The 15,697-nt window shown below is 39.3% G+C and overlaps 1 protein-coding gene across 1 annotated transcript in view; it reads right to left on the bottom strand.

Moving 5' to 3' along the window:
* The window catches only part of LOC126417098 (engulfment and cell motility protein 1-like), a 65,315-nt gene that overhangs the window by 7,466 nt on the left and 42,152 nt on the right, over positions 1 to 15,697 (bottom strand). The gene's annotated exons all lie outside the window — the stretch shown is intronic.

Genomic DNA, 15,697 nt, shown 5'->3' with positions numbered 1-15,697 from the left:
AGAGGTAAAACATAGTTTTACACAGTACAGACTCAACTTGTCGTACATACCAGAGATATAAAGCATCACAGATAGGACGAACTTCGTAATTTGTATTTTCAATTTTTAACACTTCCTCCAAATAAAATATATGAAAAAACAGTAAATGTCACATGGATATAATCTTCTGCACTCCAATTTCTTCAAGCAGTATCTCGAATTGGACCCTTTCCAATGGCTTGGTTAGTAGATCAGCTAGTTGATATGTTCCATCAGTGTGTTCTAATCCAAGATCCCCATTCAAAAATCTCTCTCTGGTGTAAAAGTGGTGGACTTCAATGTGCTTTGACTTTCGATGATACGTTGGATTTTTAGACAACTTTACTGTACTTGCATTGTCAACATAGAGTGTGGGAGGCGTCACTTGTTTGGATGTTCCAATCAGTTCATACAGCAACCTTTTCAGCCAGAACAATTCCTTTGGTCCTTCACTGGCTGATATTATTTCTGCTTCCATAGTGGATGTTGCCACTGTCTTTTGTAATTGACTGGTCCATGATACAGCCCCACGGGAGAGTGTTGCGACAACACCTGTTGTTGAACACCTCGTGTCCTTGTCACCAGCATAATCAGCAGCACTGTAGAGTTTTAAACAAACTGCATTGTTCTTGTAAATAATCCCACAAGTCATTGTATTCTTCAGGTATCTAAAAATTCTTTTCACTCAATTCCTGTCTTCAACTGTAGGATCTTCCATGGCTCTAGCTGCTTTGTTCACTACAAAAGCAATATCCGGATGGGAGACTGTAGTCAAATACATCAGACACCCCACCGCTTCACGATAAGGAACTTTGGCTGTGATCTTCTCCTTGGCATCACTTTCTTCACGTCCAGTTGGAGTAGAAACTCCATTAGCTTCATCCATTCCAAATCTCTTCAGAATTTCCATTGTATAGTCCTCTTGATTAATTGCTATTGACCCCTCTTCATTTTGCTGTATCTTCATACCTAAAAAGTTGTTGAGAGATCGTCTAGTTGTATGAAACTCCAACTTCAACATTTCCATGAACTCTTCAATATCTGCTTTATTGCTGGCCACAACTGAACTGCCATTCACATAGATTGCAACATATAAACAATTTTTGTTGCTCCGACGGCAGAAGAGACACAGATCAGCCCTTCTGTTTTCAAATCCAGCTTTTCTCATGAAGTCTATGAAATGCTTGGTCCAACAACATGGTGCCTGCTTGAGACTATACAGACTTTTTTTTAGTAAACGTACATGTCCAGTATCATCTTCAAAACCTTCAGGTTGTTCCATGTATACGTCTTCTTCTAGTGCACCATTAAGAAAAGCTGTTTTGATGTCAAACTGGTCGAGTTTCATTTTCTGTGCAGCAGCTACTGCCAACAGGATTCGAATCGTATCATAGCAACAGGGCTGAATATTTCTTCATAGTCAGTTCCCTGCCATTGTACATGTCCTTTGGCCACAAGTCGACCCTTTAAACGTACATTCCCATTTTCTGCAGTTTTCTTAAGCAAGACCCAACAATTCTGCAAAACCTGTGCACCACTTGGGCACTCAACTAATACCCAAGTATTATTCTCTCTGAGGGACTTTGGTTCTTGATGAATAGCTACCAGCCAGTGAACTTTATTGCTAGACTACAAAGCTTCAGTATAAGAGCTTGGATCCTTATCCCTGATTATAGGGGTTCCAGCCATGTACACATAATCTCCACTGGTCATCCAGTATGGTTTTTTCTTTTCACGTTTGCTTCTTCGTGTCTCACTTAAACCTTTACTTCCTCCGGAACTTGATGTTGTGTCTAAATTTTCTTCCTCCTCACTTAATCCTTCTGTCCTTTTGTTATGACTGACATTTTCTGATTCCTTTTCCTCATCAGAAGTCTCATTAGGTTCACTTTGTCTAACGGTTTCATCCTGAGCAACTTCAAATTCAGTAACATTGGTCTGCAGATTGCATACAACTTCAGCCTTAAATTTTACATCATGACTTAGCAAAACCTTCCCCTTAGATGGAATCCAGACCCTGAAGCTATCTCTGTCATTCACACATCCAACTAGATGTCCATGCACAGCCTTGTCATCAAACTTTGTGTGAAAATTCTTGTTTACATGCACATAACACTCCATTCCAGAGATTCTCAGATGATTCACGTTGCCTACTGGTTGGCCATACCACAGTTCATATGGAGGTTTGTTTTCAGTGGAGGACTTCCCGGTGCGATTCAAAAGATATGTAGCAGTATTGCATGCTTCTGACCATAGTTCTTTCGGCAGTTTACTGGGGTTCAACTTAGAACGTGTACATTCCACAATAGTTTGGTTTTCTCTTTCGGCAGTACCATTTTGCTGTGGTGTGTAAGGTGGGGTGATGCAGGGCTTGATGCCTCTGTTTACTAGCAGTTCTGAGACCTTCTTGTTGTCAGATTCTTTTCCTCCATCACACCTGAACTGTTTAACAATATGATCATTTGTCTTCGCTTCATTCAAGAACTGTTCCAAGACAGTGCTGACTTCACTCTTCTGCTTCAGGAAGAAAATTTTTTGCTAGAGTCATCTTTGAAACATACATAGTAATGAGCTTTTCCAAGAGATTGTATAGTCACAGGTCCATTCACATCAGCATTGATTTGTTCACCAGTAACCATTGGTCGATTCATTCGAGTCCTGAATGGCAATCTATGCATTTTACCCACAGCACATCCATCACAAAATTCTTCTTTGCACCCTTCCACATTGATGTTCATCTGCTTCAAAACACTTTTCACATGTTGTGTGTGTTGGTGGCCAAATCTCTCATGATAAATTTGCAGCATATCCGACAATGTCACCAAGTTAACTTGAACTGGCTGGAATTGTTTAAATACATGTATGACAAGAACATAGAGACCATGATTGACATGACCAGTCATCATTGTTTCACCAATCACTTTGTCTTCAATGTGGAGTCTTTGGTCACCAAATCTTGTGCAGATACCTTTTTGTGCAGCTGCTTTTACAGAGAACAAGTGAGCACTTCCTCCAGGAACATAAAGCACTTCTCTCAGTTCAGCTTTCTTTGTGGAATTATTCTGAATTTTCACAGTTCCCTGTCCATGAGCCAGCATGCTTACACCTCTCTTCCCAATTGAATTTTTTTCAGGAACAGCAAATTTTGTATGAGACACAAAAAAAATGTTTATTTGCAGTGATGTGATTTGTGGCACCACTATCGCAATACCAACTGTTGACTTCAAAACTGTTAATGACTGAAGCACCAAAGGCTTGTGCCAAAAATGCAACATTCTTTTCAGACTGATTGATGCGAATTTTTTTATCTGACTTTTTCACTGAACACACTGCTGCCCAGTGTCATACCTGCTCACATTTATGACATGGAAATTTTCGTTTTGCACGTTCCACATTCTGTTTCTATTTTTCACTATTGTCACATGTATTTCGCTAACTTTTCTTCTTAGGACTACTGCGTACAACAAACGCTGCTGATTCAACCATACTTTGATCACGCAATTAAGTGGTCCACAATTTTTCAATCAGAAGATTTACACTTTGATTTTGAGATGGAATTGTGTCCCACAAGTCTTTAAAGTTGTCATATTCTTTGCCTAGCATGGATAAAATTTGGCCATTTAAGATTCTTTCAGATGAAACATTTTCTTCGTGCTTCTGCAGTTCATCGTTCAAGTCCACAAAAATTTTCTGCAATTTCGTGGCATGAGTGCTATCATCCTCTTTGTCATCACGTTGAACATGAAAAAATGACTCTATCAAAATATTCAGTCGTTGCATAGTGCTACTCTCGAACCGCGCGCATAATTTGTCCCAAATTTCACTTGCATGAGTGCTTGTTAAAATGCGTTAGGCTACTGACTTCCCTAGCACATTTGCTAATAAACTAGCCACTTTTGCATCACCTTTCATCCACTGGTGATGTGCTGCCCTTTTTTCCGCAGTTCTTCTTCCACTTCAGGACACTTCTACGTACCTGTGAGGATGTCCTCAAGTGCTTATGCTGGCTACAGCATCAATATATGCCACTTCCATTTCAACCGGTCTTCAGGTTCATCAAGCTTACCCACATGTATTTTATAGTCACCATTGCCATTTCTGTTGAACACGCACAAAAATAATGGTCAAATTCACGTTATCTGTTATAAATTCATGGATGAGCGAAAACAAACACTTCACGGCTTTTCATACACGGTCTGGGCTCATAACCTGTTAAGATTATTTATTTCCAACTAGCTAACAGTTTCATTACATATTCAAACACCAACATATAAAAGACGGAGAGGAAAGCACAGTTTTACACAGCACAGATTCAACTTGTCTTACGTGCCAAAGATATAAAGCATCACAGATATGACGGACTACGTTATTTTTATTTCCAATTTTAACCAGCAACAGTCTCACAGTGCTATTTGACATTATGGGTCACGGTTTCAGTTGCTGTTTCAGTAGCTAAGCCATTTGGATCCCTCACCACTGTGTCAGCTCCTCTTATGTAAATGGAAACTGTCCTTCCAATAAGTTATCTGTTCTCACACTTCACCTGATCCAAGCCTACACTCTTCCTTGTGCCCCCCCCCCCCCATTTCCAGCATTTTTCCTTCATGAACTGCCAGCATGCTGGAGTAATTGCAGGTCAGCGACTCCTGTTAACTGGTATAATGGAAAACCAGCCAAAGTCCCAAATTTCACTTTTTTTTTAAATTTACTTCATGACTAGTATTGGGCCAGTGCCCATTTTCAGATTGTCCTAAAGGTCAGAAAACCAACTTTACAATTATGTAAATACACACACACACACACACACACTCCCATATGCGCTCACGCGCATGCGCTAGTGCAACTCACACACACATGACCACAGTCTTTGGTTGCCGAGGCCAGAGACTGTGATCATATGTGTGAGTTGTGTTTGCATGCATGTGTGTGTGTGTGTGTGTGTGTGTGTGTATTTTGTCTAATTACAATTATGGTGTTTTTAGCCGAAAGCTTACTTGTTTGATAGCCTTTTTGTTGTGCCTATCTGCGACTCACCATTTCCACTATAAAGTGAGTAGCAATCTATTTTTTTCATAATATTGTCATTATTCCATCCTGGGTTTACTATCACTTTATTTTTTGTTAGGTGCATTGATATGTATGTGATATTCACATTAATGAGGATGTAGTACTGGTATTTTCATTGCTCATGATATTCCCGTGTCGCAGAGCAGTGAATCACATCAGTTGAATTTTTACACAAATCTTAACTACATATGTGATTTACTCCATCAGTCCCTAATTTATTTTTACTTTCTGATAAGTGACTATGAGGGACTAGTAGCAACAGAGGTTACCAGTAGGGTAACTAAAACTGATAGAAAGATTTGAATGTTTAGTAAACCAGCTGTGGACAGAAGCGTTTAGAGAAACTGTGACTGAAGGGTAGAAGAACAGTTGACCAAGCACTAGATAGCACTAGATTTATGAGTTCATAATAGAAGAATTCATAATTGAAGGATCTCTAGTTGGTATAGAGTCTATGTAAAGAAACTTTTAAGGGAACAGCAACTACAGAACAATAGCTGGAAAACAAAGCACAGGACTTCAGACAGACAGATACCAAATGAAATGTATTGAGCTATCAAAGGAGCAATACGTGAAGCCTTCAATGACTAACAAAGCAAGATGTTGCTGAAAGACCTCTCACAAAAACCAAAGAAATTCTGATTGTACATAAAAATTGTTAGTGTCACCAAGTTAGTATCCAAACACAGATGTCACAGAAACCAAAATTGAGGGTAGTAAAGCAAAATCATAAATGCTCATGTTCATTTTCAAATGTTCTTGTGCAAAGGAGAATTCAGTACTGACCCAGTTTAATCCTCACATGACAATGAAAATGGATGATATAGGTTTGGTATCGATGGAATTTGGGAAACTGCTGAAATTCCAAAAATTGAACAAGATCCTATGACCCTTTGGAACTGCTATCACATTTTATACAGAACTTGCAGTTGAGATGATCCTATTTTTATCGTACTATACCAAAGAAGCCTTGAACAAAAACTGTGCACAGTAGTTCGAAAAAAAGTACGTGTTACATGTCTACAAAAAGAGTAGCAGAAGTGATCCCCAAAACTACTATCTAATATCTGCTGTACCCCAGAATGAATTCATTGCGCAAGCAAAAATTTTTAAAGTTTTATCTGGTGAGCCCAGGGCTGAGGGGGCCAACATGGGGCTGGTGTGCCAATCAGAATTACACCATGGCTTACCACTGAGGTAGCAGAAGACAAGGCACCAGGTGAGCAAAACTGCAAATGTCACAGTACAACATAATAGGGCAGTATGAAGTAACACTCCGTAACAGCAAGCCCTAGATCACCTCTGCAATAGCAAGCACTAGATCACCTCTGCAATAGCCAAACATTGCAGAAAGATCCAAGCTTGGCGCCACAAAATAATTATTGAGTCTCCACAGTAAGGCAAGGAGACTGCTGACGAGACCAGTAAATGGGGGAAAATTCACTCATGCACCTAGAACCACTGTATCATAGAGTCGACTCAGCTTGTTAAATTACTGGGCTTTTGGAACTTAAGGACACATTCAGTCATGCTACCATCATGTTTGTGTCACCAGAACCACAGAGAAAGCCCGTCTATTGAGTTTCAGTGAAACAACAATGAACCAGTCAATAATAGTCCTCCTGCTACTTGCTTGCTGAAACTAAGGCCAATACACACCCGCCTGATGCAAACCACAACTGTAGTCTGCCATTGCTGCCTACTAGGTCATTCTGGATGAGGAGAAGTCTGGTGTGCTGTGTGTGCAGTCATTTGCAAAAAATCTTTCAGTATCTTGAATCATTTATGAGATATGATGACTGTTATGGCCACATGTTATGGTTGGGAAAGGAGTGAGACAGGGTTGTAGCCTCTCCCCGATGTTATTCAATCTGTATATTGAGCAAGCAGTAAAGGAAACAAAAGAAAAATTTGGAGTAGGTATTAAAATTCATGGAGAAGAAGTAAAAACTTTGAGGTTCGCCAATGACATTGTAATTCTGTCAGAGACAGCAAAGGACTTGGAAGAGCAGTTGAAAGGAATGGACAGTGTCTTGAAAGGAGGATATAAGATGAACATCAACAAAAGCAAAACAACGATAATGGAATGTAGTCAAATTAAATCGGGTGATGCTGAGGGAATTAGATTAGGAAATGAGACACTTGAAGTAGTAAAGGAGTTTTGCTATTTAGGAAGTAAAATAACTGATGATGGTCGAATTAGAGAGGATATAAAATGTAGACTGGCAACGGCAAGGAAATCGTTTCTGAAGAAGAGAAATTTGTTAACATCGAGTATAGATTTAAGTATCAGGAAGTCGTTTCTGAAAGTATTTGTATGGAGTGTAGCCATGTATGGAAGTGAAACATGGACGATAACTAGTTTGGACAAGAAGAGAATAGAAGCTTTCGAAATGTGGTGCTACAGAAGAATGCTGAAGATAAGGTGGGTAGATCACGTAACTAATGAGGAGGTATTGAATAGGATTGGGGAGAAGAGAAGTTTGTGGCACAACTTGACTAGAAGAAGGGATCGGTTGGTAGGACATGTTTTGAGGCATCAAGGGATCACAAATTTAGCATTGGAGGGCAGCATGGAGGGTAAAAATCATAGAGGGAGACCAAGAGATGAATACACTAAGCAGATTCAGAAGGATGTAGGTTGCAGTAGGTACTGGGAGATGAAGAAGCTTGCACAGGATAGAGTAGCATGGAGAGCTGCATCAAACCAGTCTCAGGACTGAAGACCACAACAACAACAACAACAATGGCCACATGATTCTCAGTGTACAATGACGTGAAAGGGTGTGTTGCACCTCCTGTCCTTTGGATATAAAACCCAATAACTCAAGAGTGAAATGAGAGATCATTCTGCTCTCAGTTTTAAATGAAATTTCAATATCATATCTACATGTCATTCATTGCAGTGTATGGGCTAAAATCAACCATATATAAAGTTTATGCAGTGCATTTTAACCTCTGCAAAATTCTTAAAATTTTGGACAATGTTTTACTTAATTTGATGCTGCATGGTAACTATGGTATATAACAAAAAGGAATTCAATTCATTAGCAAGTGAAGATATCAGACTGTAAGATGAGAAAAAATCAATTTTTTTTCTAATAGTTTTTGAAAAATCAGATGATAAGTATTTCATATCAGCTAGAATGCTGTCTCTTAGCACAGGCACCAGCATTGGTGAACATTACAACTGTAACAAAAGTCACCTCAGCATGGAATGAAAAGAGCCTATCTGTAGCAACATATGAGTTAAAAATGTAATGGAGTGGCAGAGAGCACTGGCAGCGACAGAGACTGTCAAGCATTCTGGTTACAACTGCTGTGCATGAGCCATTCGGACAACATGTAGTGGTTCCAGCAGTGTTCAAGGATGAAGTGTTGTGTCGAACACATGACCATATGTTGTCAAGTCATGGAGATGCAGAATGATGGACAGATGAGTCACAGAAAGGTTCTCCTGGCGAACAAGAAAACATTATGTTGAGCAGTACATAAAAGACAGTGTACCTTGTGCACAAACAGCTGATCTTAGTTATATATAAAAAAAATAAAAAATAAAATAAGAATAAAAACTTTGCAAAGACTAGCTGAGGCATCTAAATATTTTCAGATGATTGGTTTTGATATCTTGAGACTGTTAAATAGAACATCTGCTGGAAATAAGTATATGCTAACAATTATAGATCAGAATGAAATTTTCACTTTACAGCAGAATGTCCACTGATATGAAACTTCCTGGCAGATTAAAACTGTGTGCTTGACCAATAGTTTGAATTAGAGATATTTTTTTTAAGGTCCCTGGCAGTGGTGCCAGTTCCTCATCAACAGGCTAGTACAGTAGCTGAGGCTATAGTTGATAGCTGGATGCTTAAATTTGGTATGGTTGATACCATCATTATGCATCAGGGTACGAATTTTCTATTGGACTCGATGAAACATTTATGTGATGTACTTTGTATCTGGAAGTTATGGACAAGCCTGTTCCATCCACAGACTAATTGCAGAATGGAGCAAGTTCCTAAAGCCATCTCTAAAATGTTAAGTTCTGTGTTAATAGCCAGCAACATGACTAGGATACATGCCTATAATGCTTAGTTTGCACATATCATTCTAAAGTCTATGTGGGTACAGGTTTGTCACTGTTAGAGGTGGTGTACAGTAGAAGAATGCTGTCCCACTTTGACGTCATGATTCGTAAATTGAAACCTAACTGCAAATCAGTCAAAAAATTTGTGAAAATGATATATGAGGTGTGCAGAAGGTAAAGTTGGCCAACACTAAAGTCTTGGAATGACAGGAACAATAGGGGTAACATGTACGGAAACTAACACAGTATCAAAAGTGTCAATGGATGTTAGTCACTAATCCTTACTTGCCTAATGGAAAGACAAAGAAGTCCTTGACTAAGTATCAGGGTCCCTATGAAGTCATTGAGATGACTTATCTAGTGAACATTAAGTGCAGTTTCTGTCTAAAATATCTACTGTCCATGTTAGTAGAGTTAAACCTTTTATAGAAATGGTGGATATATTACCACAAATTCCAGCAAATGACTTCATGCACAGGAAATGACTAACAAAGTAAAAAAGCATGTGGTAGTGGATAAGCATTATGTGCATAGCATACCCCACACATTGAAGTGATGCAACAAGTAGTAATATTTGGGCTTAGGTGTGTTATTTCTAGGAGCTATTTAATGCATAAGTCATTTTTTTCTTTTCTTGTTCAAGTGTATTAATTTGCATAGGCCATTGCAGTTGTATTGGATGCAAGTTATTTCACAGTTGTTTTGTTTCGTAGATGCATTTTTGGGAGAGGGAGAGAATAATGAAAGTTCCTTTCCTCAGGTGGCGGGTGACCAGGAACAACTGGACAAGTTGTTGTATTCCTGAAGCTGCCACATGTCGTTGATGGAGAAGCGATGCATATAGGTTGCATTCAACAGTTAGAGTTGGGTGTTTTTTCCTGACAGCCAGATGTGCTGTTAACCAGTCATCAGTGGACACTGAGGTTGACTGTTGATGTGCGGGAAATAAGAAATGAAGTTCACCGGTTATGGGGTGTTTTCATAGAATTACAGAGAGGAATGCAAGGGAACAAAATCCTCACTGTAGAGCAAATACCAGAGGCTGAGGCTATCATATGGCAAATTGAGAGCTCAACTGACAAAAATGACAGACACTGCACCATGGAAGCAAGTTTGTTGGAAAAGAGGGTGGTTGGACACAGGAGGAAAAATATTAGAGACAGTGTTAGGAATGAGGATATTAAGAAGTTGGATGACCTGATTGGGCAAGTGCAATTGATGTCAGGAGCGACCAGAGCCAGTGGCATACCATCCAATCGTAGAATTTTGAAGGGGCATTATAAATAGCCCCAAAATGATATATGGAGTTAGCCCCAGTACATCCAGGATACAATGAAAACAGTAAACATGGATTTGGGAGAAATACAGAATCAGTTGAGCTTTCTGGGACAGCAAAATAGCAGTAGCCAGACTATTACAGGTATTAGCAGATATACTCAATGATATGAGAATGCGTTTATAGTCATTACAAGAAGCAGTTTACTATGAAGTAAACAGACAATTGAATTTGATACTATTACTGCCACAACAATTCCTGTCAGGGCTGCACATAGCAGAAAAAGAATTTGCTGGAGAAGTACAACATGTGACAGAGGTGACGGAAAAGATCTGGGCTTTATTTTATCACATAACAATAATGGAAGTGATTTCAGACAGAAAGAGATTGTATGTATCGGTCGAGTTACTGGTGTTTGGAAAGAATGTGAAGTATTGTATTGTATTCACCCTTATCCAGTAATGTGAGGGACAATGGATAAACAGGTGCAAGTAGAGATGTGAGAGATATTAGCTCATATTCTTATGGCACTAGAGGACCTGCAGGTATGTCTAAGGGAAAACATTACAATTTGTCCAGCCAGGGAAGTAGTGACTAATGCACAAACATCCAAAATGTAGCTGTTTCTAGGGAAAGCAGACACACTGGAGTGCCTGAAGGAAATATTAGCCCCACAATTTCATTTTTGGAAGGTGGGAGTGCATTGGATGTACTCCGGTTTTTCACCAGAAGCCATGATCATGAATGGCTATGAGAATGGGAGACATAAGGGCACAGTAAAGTTTGAGTTACATAATAATGATATTATTGTGAATGGCACAACTTGAGAGGTAGCTGGGATGAACTTCCTCCTCCCAGCTACACTCACATGTACATCTGTTCTCAGACAAACCCACTGCATCGTATTGGCGAGAAGAACCTTTGGGATTACTGCCAGCACAAAATTTAACCCATCTCAACACTACCCTAAATCCTGACCATATACTCTCTTTAGATAAATTAATTGCATCTCAGCAAGGGAAGATCCGACAAATGTTTCAATGCACACAGCAATATCAAGAGAACCAGCATCAAAATCTCATGACTATAAGCATTACGACCACTGTCTTTCCATGTTTCTGGTAGCAGATTGCATACTTCACTTTTGCCTCTGACATAGAAGTAGCCATTCTCCAGACCTACTGACACATAAAATATCTCTGTTGTGGTTAACTGACATAACCCAGGAAGTACAGATTAAGGAAAACTGTAAATCTGTGAAAACTTGTAAGGTTGGACATAACATAGCCTAAGTTTGAAAAGGGTAAAGTGAACTAAAACTTATGAATAAGGGTACAGAATTAAGAAAGAAAAGGAAGGTCCATGTAGGTCAGCTCACACAGAAACAGACAATTTGATGCAATGAGCATATTTTACAATTATTTATGTAAATGTATAAGATTGTTGCAGAGGATGATCAGAGCAAAATTTGGGATGAATTTTTTGGAAGAAGAGAGGAGTGTTGCATCTCCCAGAATGAATTTGGTTTGCAAGCTTAAAGCCAAGGAGGCCAGCTTGTGATTGGTGTGCCAATCAGAATGTCTACAAGGCATACTGCCGAGTTAGCAGAAGAAGGCATCAGGCGAGTGTTGCCACTCAACCTTCAAGCAAGGGAAGCGAAAGCACAAATACTGCAGTATAACACAATAGGGTAATATGAAGTAGCACTCTGTGATTTCGAGCACCACTGCAGTAGTCAAACATTGCAGAAAGATCCAAACTCGGCAACACAGAATAATTATTGAGCCTCCCAGTAAAGCAAGGAGCACTGATTAGACCAATATACAAGGGCAAATTAACTCATGCACCCCGAGCCACAGAGGCTCAACTGTGGGCATAACTCATTAAATAACAGGCATTTGGAGCTTGAGGGTACATTCATTCATGCCACCATTCTGTCTGTCGCCAGAATGAGAGAGTCTGCTAGTCTATTGAGATTCAGTGAAACCCTGACAACTCAATCGATAATCGACTGTCTGCTAGCTGCTTGCTGACTTCCAAAACAAAGATGCACCCAACCTGATGCAAACCACAGACGTGGTCTGCCATTGCTGCCTACTGGGACATCACATATGAGTAGAAGACTGGTGTGCTGCTAATTATTCACCCACTGAGGGTCATTTGCACATGACCTTCACATCTCCAGGCTGTCCAGGAATGATGCATTCGTGCAGCCCTGCAAACGACTCATGAACATATGTTGCAGTCATGGTTGACCCTTGGCGGTTGACCAGGGTCTAGTCTTTAAAATAACCAATATCCTGGCTATCCTCAGCTAAGCGTGCAACTGGCTGTTTACAAGAGCACTGGGTGTAGGGCTGCAGTCTACTACAGAACATCTGGAGTGGGCAACGCCTACCCACTTCCACACTGTTCTACAGCTCCGACATCACGAATCACTGATAAGGTACGTCAGCACTTCTTCAGGGCACGCACTGTGGTCCAGGTGCTGTATGATACACTGAGACACCTTCATTACTCTGTATACTCATGCTGGCGAATAAATGATACTTCCATGTTTCTGATGCCTCTGGACATTTCTATGTATCTCTGTTTCCACACTCCGTGCTTGGCCTCACAGCTACCTGGATCGCAACATATCATTGACATCCCCTTGTATAATTTTAGAATACATTATGAGCACAAACATAACGCAGTATCTGAAAAATGTATGTCCTTCTTGATAACCAATATTTATTCCAAAAAAAATCAGTCGTGTGAAGCCCAACTTGGGGTCCACTTACATGGCGTCTTGAAAGCCATGGACCAGGGCAACAGGTGAAGACTGTCTTTCTTTATTTCCAAAAATCTTTTGACTCAGTGCCAAACCAATAATTACTAACAAAAGTTAGATCATATGTGGTTCCAGATGAAATTTGTTATTGGATTGAGGCTCTCTGATACCGAGCATGCTGCATGTTATCTTGGATGGAACGTTTTCAGCAGTGCTAGAAGTAACTTCAGATATGAAGGGAAGTGTGTTTTGACCCTTCCTGTTCATTTTGTGTTTGAATGATGTAGCATACAATATTATATATAGCATGAGACTTTTGCAGGTAATACCATTATCTATAATGAAATTCTATCTGAAAGAAAGCTACACAAATATTTAGTTAAATCTCTATTTCAGAGTGGTGCAAAATTGTCAAATTGCTTCAAATTTTCTGAACTGTGATTTAGAAAATGCAGACATGTTGTGTCCTGTTGCTACAAAAGCAGTGCATTACAATTTGGATTGTTCAACTCATGCAAATACTGTTTGTAACAACCTGTGGGGACATGAAATGAAATGATCATTTAGTGCCAGTCATAGCTAAAACAGGTTGCAGATTTTGGTTCATGGGTGCGACACTAGCAAAATGTAATCAATCAACAAAGGAGGCTGCTTACAAAACAATTATGTTACCCATCTTAGAACATTTGTTGTGTGAAACCCATGAACATGTACAAGAGTGGGTCAGAGACATTCTGAAACACCTGAACTGACAGACACTTGCAGATAGAAAACCATCTCACAAAATCCTACTTACAATACATCAAGCACCAGTATTAGGCGAAGAATTTAGGAATATACATACAAGTGCCTGCAAAGGCAAAGCATATAAGCAGTCATTCTTCCTGTGTGCTGTACACGAATGGATGACAAAGAAGCCTTAATATGTGTCATGTGCCTCACAGTGGTCTGCAGAGTATGTATGTATTTTGAAATGTTGCTTTTGAAATGTAGCAGACTAGAATGGAAATCAAATCGAACAGATTGTTACCACAGCTCTTAGTTCACTGAGGGCTTGCCACTGTCCAGATTCCAATAGTGGTATAAGAATGTAATGGATCTATTTTGTACATTACCTTAATAGTTAATCATATCATATGCAATGATTCCAAACTAGACAAAGAATAAGCTAATCATAATGTCAGAAACATAAACAAAGTAGTAATCTCCACCTAGTGGACAATGTAATATGTAAATGATTATGAAGTACTAACATATCAGACCCGTGAAACTCAGTCAGTTGGTAGGAACATCCGAAATTATCTTATTCTGTTTTAGTCGACACATATGAAAACAGATTACATTGTGTCGCCAAAATAAATAAAGCACTGTTCAGAATATTATATGAACTGCCATTACCCATCTTTATAAGCAACTTATGTATCAAAGTTTACCAATATTTGAAGTAATTTTGTGAGTTTAACTCGGTGGCAGGAGGAACAAGACTTCTGGTCAGGTGAATACAGGGTTATAAATACAAAATCAAATAGGGGTAATGCAGGAGTAGGTTTAATAATGAAAAAAAAAATTGGAATGTGGGTAAGCTACTACAACAAGCATAGTGAACACATTATTGTGGCCAAGATAGATAAGAAGCCCATGCCTACCACAGTAGTACAAATTTATATGCTGACTAGCTCTGCAGATGATGAAGAGATTGATGAGATAAAAGAAGTTATTCAGATAGTGAAGGGAGACGAAAATTTAATAGTTGTGTGTGACTGGAATTCAATAGTAGGAAAAGGAAGAGAAGGAAATGTAATAGGTGAATATGGAATGGGGGTAAGGAATGAAAGAGGAAGCCGCCAGGTAGAATTTTGCACAGAACATAACTTAATCATAGCTAACAATTGGTTTAAGAATCATAAAAGAAGGTTGTATACATGGAAGAAGCCTGGAGATACTAGAAGGTATCAGACAGATTATATAATGGCAAGACAGAGATTTAGGAACCAGGTTTTAAATTGTAAGACATTTCCAGGGGCAGACTCTGACCACAATCTATTGGTTATGAACTGTAGATTAAAACTAAAGAAACTGCAAAAAGGTGGTAATTTAAGGAGATGGGACCTGTACAAACTGATAGAACCAGAGGTTGTAAAGAGTTTCAGGGAGAGCATTAGGGAATGATTGACAAGAATGGCGGAAAGAAATACAGTAGAAGAAGAATGGGTAGCTTTAAGAGATCAAATAGTGAAGTCAGCAGAGGATCAAGTAGGTAAAGAGACGAGGGCTAATAGAAATCCTTGGGCAACAGAACAGACACTGAATTTAATTGATGAAAGGAGAAAATACAAATATGCAGTAAATGAAGCATGCAGAAAGGAATACAAACGTCTCAAAATTAAGATTGACAGTAAGTGCGAAATGACTAAGCAGGGGTGGATAGAGGACAAATGTAAGGATGTAGAGGCGTATATCACTAGGGGTAAGATAG

The sequence above is a fragment of the Schistocerca serialis genome, chromosome 8, assembly GCF_023864345.2.
Source record: "Schistocerca serialis cubense isolate TAMUIC-IGC-003099 chromosome 8, iqSchSeri2.2, whole genome shotgun sequence".
In the NCBI taxonomy this organism is placed as follows: Eukaryota; Metazoa; Arthropoda; class Insecta; order Orthoptera; family Acrididae; genus Schistocerca; species Schistocerca serialis.
This window is presented reverse-complemented; position numbering and strand designations above follow the sequence as displayed.